The following is a 6,630-nucleotide window of genomic DNA, read 5'->3' as shown; positions in this document are numbered from 1 at the left end:
CAGTACTAGCTAAGCGATAAATGCATGTGCAAAATCATCTTTAATTTCCATATAGGCAGGATCGAAGGACCCTAGGGTGCCCAAAAGCAGTGGAGGGTTACAGTGCCTTTCTTGGCGTTGCACATGTCAAGCTCATAATCTGGGCATTTAAGCAAGTCATTCTACTCATGTGCATCAATTAAAATACTAACATTTAGCAAATACAACTTGACATTGCCATTAACCTATGGTACACTTAGTGTAGTGAAAACGCACCCTCTAGATTGTTCATTTTTTAGAGTTCATTGAATGCTCAATCTTTTTAATACAAGCAATTGGGCCGAGCTCGATTAATGCAATTCAAGTAAGAAAGACAAACCGCAACTATATGTGCAAAAACTTATTAACACGGAATCGATAGGCATGTTAACTTCATTTTCTTGGCATGAATAAGCAAAACTAAATCGGCATGCCCCAGAAGTTTCCAGATTGGGCACCCAAAGCCCTTATACAACCAAAAAGAGAAGGGATAAAAAATTATACCCAAAAAAATCTTTTAACGCGCCCTCATATCTCGAAATCTCGAAAATCTCCCCTCCTTTGAAAGGCCTCGTCAATCCAGTTTATTAAGCCGAGGTGCAAATTTTGCAATAGAGTTTAGATGATCTTTCTAGTGAGAAATTAAGCCCAAAAGCCACAGGGCGAGCTAGACCCAAATCAAACAGCGTTATTGGAACAGCCCATTAAAACAACATCATTGAGTTCAGGGCAGCCCAAGCCGGGCTAAGGAAGGTGTGCTGAAATTGGGCTGAGCTCGGGCTTGAATATAAAAGTTCAAGCTGAGCGTAACCTAGAATGAGCCCAGATATTAAGTCATCAGCAAAAGCAGCCAGGAAGTTCGCCTAAATGCCAAAACTAACTCCTTTGTGACAGTTCAATTATCAAGGTAGAAAGGTTATATAATACCTCAATCAAGGATCTCCATGGGCTCAATCCGCTTCTAAATTGCACAGTTGAAACAAAATGGACGTGAAATAACAAAAGCATACCGGCATGGGAATTAGAGCCTCCACTTGATCCAATCCTCGAGAACGGTCAAGAAGTTGGTGCACAGCAGTGGGAGACGCACAGACAAATACCAGTTCACTTCTCTTCATAATTAATGACTAACTTGTGCCCATAGTAAAAGCCTTGAATTGCTTGGAGCTCGTAACCCTTTATATAACATTCCGACCGCTCCCTTCAAATTACTCAGCATTGCATTCAACGTCGCAAGTGCAAACACAGCACAGAATGGCAGAATATGGAGTGGCTATAACAGTACAGTAAACACTAAGGCTATTGAAGCACTGACTGACCTATCACAGCCAACAGGATAAACATGTCGTTTTGTAGCAAAAACAAATGCGTTACCCGTTACCAAGCTGCACTTCAAATGAATCGCTCATCAACCGTGGATCATGATATGTGTCATTATAATTGTATATCTACCTGAATTCGGATCCCACGTGAGTATTGATGTTATACAACAGAATGTCCAGGTCTTTATTCAAACAAAAGAGTAATGAGACACCACTTTCAGTTCTAACAACCCAGTTGATGAATTTAGAAGTATCCGAACATCTTGCTATAACAATATAAAAAATGCAAATAAACAACGCAACCATTGGTATAGAAAGAAATACAAGGCCCCAAAAGCTTCTCCTTCATTGGTACTTGGCAGTTGGTTGACAATTTGGAACACTGGCCTGGGGAGGGTCCCTGTTGTGCAGCACACAAAACTGGTCAGTACAAAAAGGAATTAAAAAGGACTCCAAGGTATAGGACACTAATTTTGTTTCCCAAAACAAAAGCAAAGGAGCAACGAAAGTAACCTGACATACAGAACAAAACAAAGAACCTCATTTTAAGAGGGTAAAGTTTTTTACAGAACGTTGGCATGTCTCAATTCCTCCTTCAGCTAGGAATTTGGCATCAATAGTCTACATCTACAAATATAGACAAAACCAATTAGAGCATCTATCCCCAAGTCCCCACGAGAGTCATTATTTCTAATTAGTAGGATTGAAGATTTAACTATCAATGCCAACTCCAACCACATCTCCATTTCTATCTAGCATCTAATAATTTGTTTCAGACATGACCCCGCTTTCTCTCTCACTTATCCACTTCCCTCAAAAGTTCAACATTACAAATTGTTGTTGGCTAACGTATATGTTGTAGTTTGTCCCACATTAGTTAATTATCTCCTTAAAAACTAGTATATGAGCCTAAGCGGCCTCTCCACTTATTGCCAATTGGTTTTGAGTTAGATGCATTAGCAATATGCCCGTATCAGTACAGTGATAGAGCAATGTAATGACCAGTATATCCATAGATATCGGCATAAAAGTCTAAAATCCCATCACATATTGGCCGCCAACTAGAACCCTGATCAGTACAGCAATAAGGCCGTATTGACTGGTAGTGATAAAGATGCCTTTTAGAGATGAGTTGCCCATACTTTGTGAATAGAGAGATTAAGTATCAGTTGGAAATGCTCCAAGTCTCCCAAATCAAGCATAGTTTTAAATCGCGGTATCGGTCGCCGTCGCGGTATCGGTCGCGGTATATCGGTATCGGGCCGTATCGGTGATACGTCACGGGAATCGGGTGTCGCGGTCGTAAATTTTTAAAAATCATCAGCAACATGTATAAAACTTGAAAAATATACTTTTGCCCCCAACATTGGCTTAAATTATCACATTTTAATTAATTTAAGACATATAATAGCCTATTCTCTTCATGTGAAATATCCGATAATTTATCAAAACCCGCAAGTCAATAAGATTTTACAAATATGAGAAAAATGCAACATTATGAGTTTCGATATAATTGACATAGATAGCAAAAATAAGATGAAGACATTAAAATAAACACACCATAGAGGTTTTACATTACATAATCACTAGCCACATTATGCAACATTATGTTTTTTTTGTTTTTATGCCGAACCGATACGAACCGGCCGAACCGGTCCACAAATCGGTTACATACCGATACGTATCGGGAATCGGTCGGTTCACCTGTGAATTTCAATCTTCCCGTTATACCGGCCTATATCCGAACCGGAAGTCTCAAATACCGGTACGAACCGGCCGATACGAACCTTATCGGCCGATATTTAAAACTATGAAATCAAGTGAAGCAAGAGTACCAGTTGAACTTACTCCAAATCCATCCTTCAAACAAGTAATAGAAATGCAAGGTAATATATGGATTGATTTTATAAGGATAACTGCTTAAGCCTCTATTCTCGATGAGCTGTTATACCCAAATCATATAGCAAAGACAATATCTTAATATCGTTCTGCTTCTGCACGTAACTGTATAATGTCAAAGCATAATTTGCTGATCATAGTAGCCAAATATAACACCATCACCCATTTCTTGGGGCGAAGAGATCCTTGCGACATTGCACAGACAAAAGTAAAATCTCATTATGGAAAACCACCTATAAGAAGCAAAACTGCCAATTCAATTCCAACCAAAATATTCATCAGAAGTAAAAAAAACCACACCTGCATTCCAAGACGAAGCAATGGACATGGAACGACATGTCGACATGATCAAACACAACCTCGTTCCACATCCAAACAAACAAAAAAAAACCTAATTGTACACACAACTTTTCAGAGCTCATCACCAGAAACCACTTCTCTTTTATCCATTACACAATTTTCAGTTTCCAGGGAACTCCACATCAAAAGCCAACCTCCAACCACTGATACCTCGCCTATCAAATAACAAGAAGAAAACCAACACATCCAAAACTCATACAAATAGCGAATGTCCAAGACATTTCTAGTAGCTTGCCTCAAATTAAAACAATGAAATCTAGCGATTAATATATCACTCTCGAGCCCACAAAAATAAGACCTAATTCCACTGACTAAAAACCACTCAAAAGTGGAGGCCCACTATTGAAAGAAATATAAATGGGCAGTTCTGTCTATTTTCACATTCTTGCGCTCTTGTGAGCTTTTTGTCTTCTAAAAATCAGTTTTTTTCAGATTGCTTTGCATATATCATTCTTGTATTAATCAATAATGACACTCTTGAGCAATAACAGAATAATACAAACCCTTATTCTTTCTCCATTTCTGCATAACCCTTTTTCTACCAGAACATTAACAAAGTTTGCACGTCATAACTGAAAACCCATAATTAAGAAAACAAGCTACCAACACACTGAACGTTCTCTCATACATTATATCACTATTTTTCATGCGGAAAAAAACACGCTATTTGCATCGAAAACTCCTATCCGAATGATTTTCTCATAAGGAGAGGGGTTCAAAAGATACCCCAACGCCAATAAAAAGATAACTTCGGCACAATTCGTCACAGAATTCGCATACACAACAACTCCTTACCAAACACACAAACACGCATCCAATTTGCATCAAAATCCCCAATTCGAATGATTTTCTCATAAGGAGAGGGGTTCAAAAGATACCCTAATGCCAATAAAAGATAACTTCGGCACAATTCATCACCTAAACACAACAACCCACTACCAAACACACAAACACGCATCCAATTTACATTGAAATCCCCAACCCGAATGGTTTTCTCATAAGGAGAGGAGTTCAAAAGATACCCGAACGCCGATAGAAAGATAACTTCGGCACAATTTGTCACCTAATTCGCATACACAACAACACTACCAAACACACAAACACGCATCGAATAAAAATTAAAAACCCTAAAATTCCAACCTTAATCACATAATCCATTAGTAGGCCCCCCGCTCGGGCCCTCAATCCTCTCTCTCGCAAATTTAAAAACTTTGGTGGGATATTTTCCTAAATGACAATTCCACGTTTTCCCTAGCCCTTCTGCTCACCCACGCACATTATGTGACTTAGATGCTAACAATTCATAGAAGGAAGGGGAAGAAAAAAAAAAAAAGGAATTAAAATCAAATAGCTGACCTCATCATTTTTGGTACCCTCCACCAATGGCATTCATGTCCTCCTCAACCTTATCAGTCAAATAAACCCTGGGAAAATCATTAACATCAAAACTGGTCTCTCTCATCATCTTCACGACGTCCGCCTTCTTGAGCACGGTGCGTCGGATCGGGGGGCGGTTGCGGCGCTGGTCGCGGGAGAAGTACTTGATGTCGAAGACCGTTTCGGGATCGGAGGTGGGGATGATGGCCTTGGGCACGGGCAGAAGACGCGGTACTCGGTGGCCTTGGGCACGGCGTCCATGTACTCGGGGCCGGCGACGGGGCCGGTGATCTCCCAGGGCTTCTTGATGTAGCGGCGGAGGGTTTGAAGGAGGGATTTGGCGGCGGAAGTCATGGGGGTAGAGGTTGGGTGGGAAGGAGATGGAAGGGGAGAGGCAGAGGGAGTGTTTGGCGAGGGAGAAAGTTGGAGAGAAAATTTGAGATTGGGAATTGGGACTATTGGAAGTGGACTTGGGCTGTTTGTCTGGTTTTTCTGTACCTTTTTCTTTTTATAATTCAAAAGAAAAAATTCAAAAAATTCTCCATAGATTTTTTTTTATTTCTAACATTTCTCTCTCTATCTCTCTCCACTTATTATCCTTATTATTTTTCAAAAAAAAATTCAAACACCAATCTAAACAACCCACTAACCATTCGCCTTTTAGAGTTCTGTAAAGAATATTGATCACGTCAAAAATCAAGTTAATTAGATATAGTTTATGGTTTCAAAATATCGAATGAGTTGCAATCCAATGTTGCAACTTTATTCTAACAAGATTAATATATTTCGATATCATATCAAATGGTATTCGACCAACTTGATTTTCAACATGATCCATGTTCTTGGCGAGTTCTACAAAATGAATGTTCTCGATCATTGTTGTGGGCCCACAAACAATCTAAATTGGATCAGACTGGATGGAGAGAAACTGGATGGAAGCCGAGAGTCTGGAGTAACGATAAACGAAAATTTGGACGTATATGTTGCACATTTTTTAAAGCAAGGGAGTGCAGTGTGATTTTAGAGAGTAACGAGGGTGACAGTGTGATTGTAGTAGAATACAGGGGTATTAATGAAATTTACCCTTTTGTATATCATATATGCGTTTCTTCTGTTTTTCTTTCTGCGATTTTCAGAAATGATTCTCACACACGTAATTTTGCACATACTTTTTTGTGGGGTCCATATCGGGATCCCACAAAATGATCCGAACCGCTCATCATTTTTAAAATATTTTTTGACGGATTCTCGTAAAAAATCAGCTCCAACGAATATCGGTAAGGGCTTTCTCAGAAATCGTAAGGTGAATCATTCTGTTTTGCCCTACGAATTCTAAGATAGCCCTTACCGATATCTGTTGGAGCTGATATTTTACAGGAACCCTCCAAAAAATATTATTTTAAAAAGGATAAGAGGTTCGGATCATTTTATGGGACCCCAATATGGACCCCACAAAAATATATGTGCAAGACACAGTTGTTTTTTAATGCCCAACAATTACTTAATCGAAAATGATATTGGTACCGATGGTACCGTAGGGAAAATGCTCCGACGGCCACCGGACGGCCTATCCGAACCGTCCAAAAATTTTAAAAAACAAAATCGAGTGGGCTGTCGCGGGAATCAACAGCATCCGAGATGTGTAGGGTGCTTG

At 39.5% G+C, this 6,630-nt stretch overlaps 1 pseudogene; it reads right to left on the bottom strand.

The window, feature by feature from the left end:
- Positions 1-1,500: 1,500 nt before the first annotated feature.
- LOC131298093 (uncharacterized) lies at positions 1,501-5,449 on the bottom strand (annotated as a pseudogene).
- Positions 5,450-6,630: the final 1,181 nt, after the last annotated feature.

The sequence above is a fragment of the Rhododendron vialii genome, chromosome 8a (assembly GCF_030253575.1).
Source record: "Rhododendron vialii isolate Sample 1 chromosome 8a, ASM3025357v1".
Classification (NCBI taxonomy): domain Eukaryota; kingdom Viridiplantae; phylum Streptophyta; class Magnoliopsida; order Ericales; family Ericaceae; genus Rhododendron; species Rhododendron vialii.
This window is presented reverse-complemented; position numbering and strand designations above follow the sequence as displayed.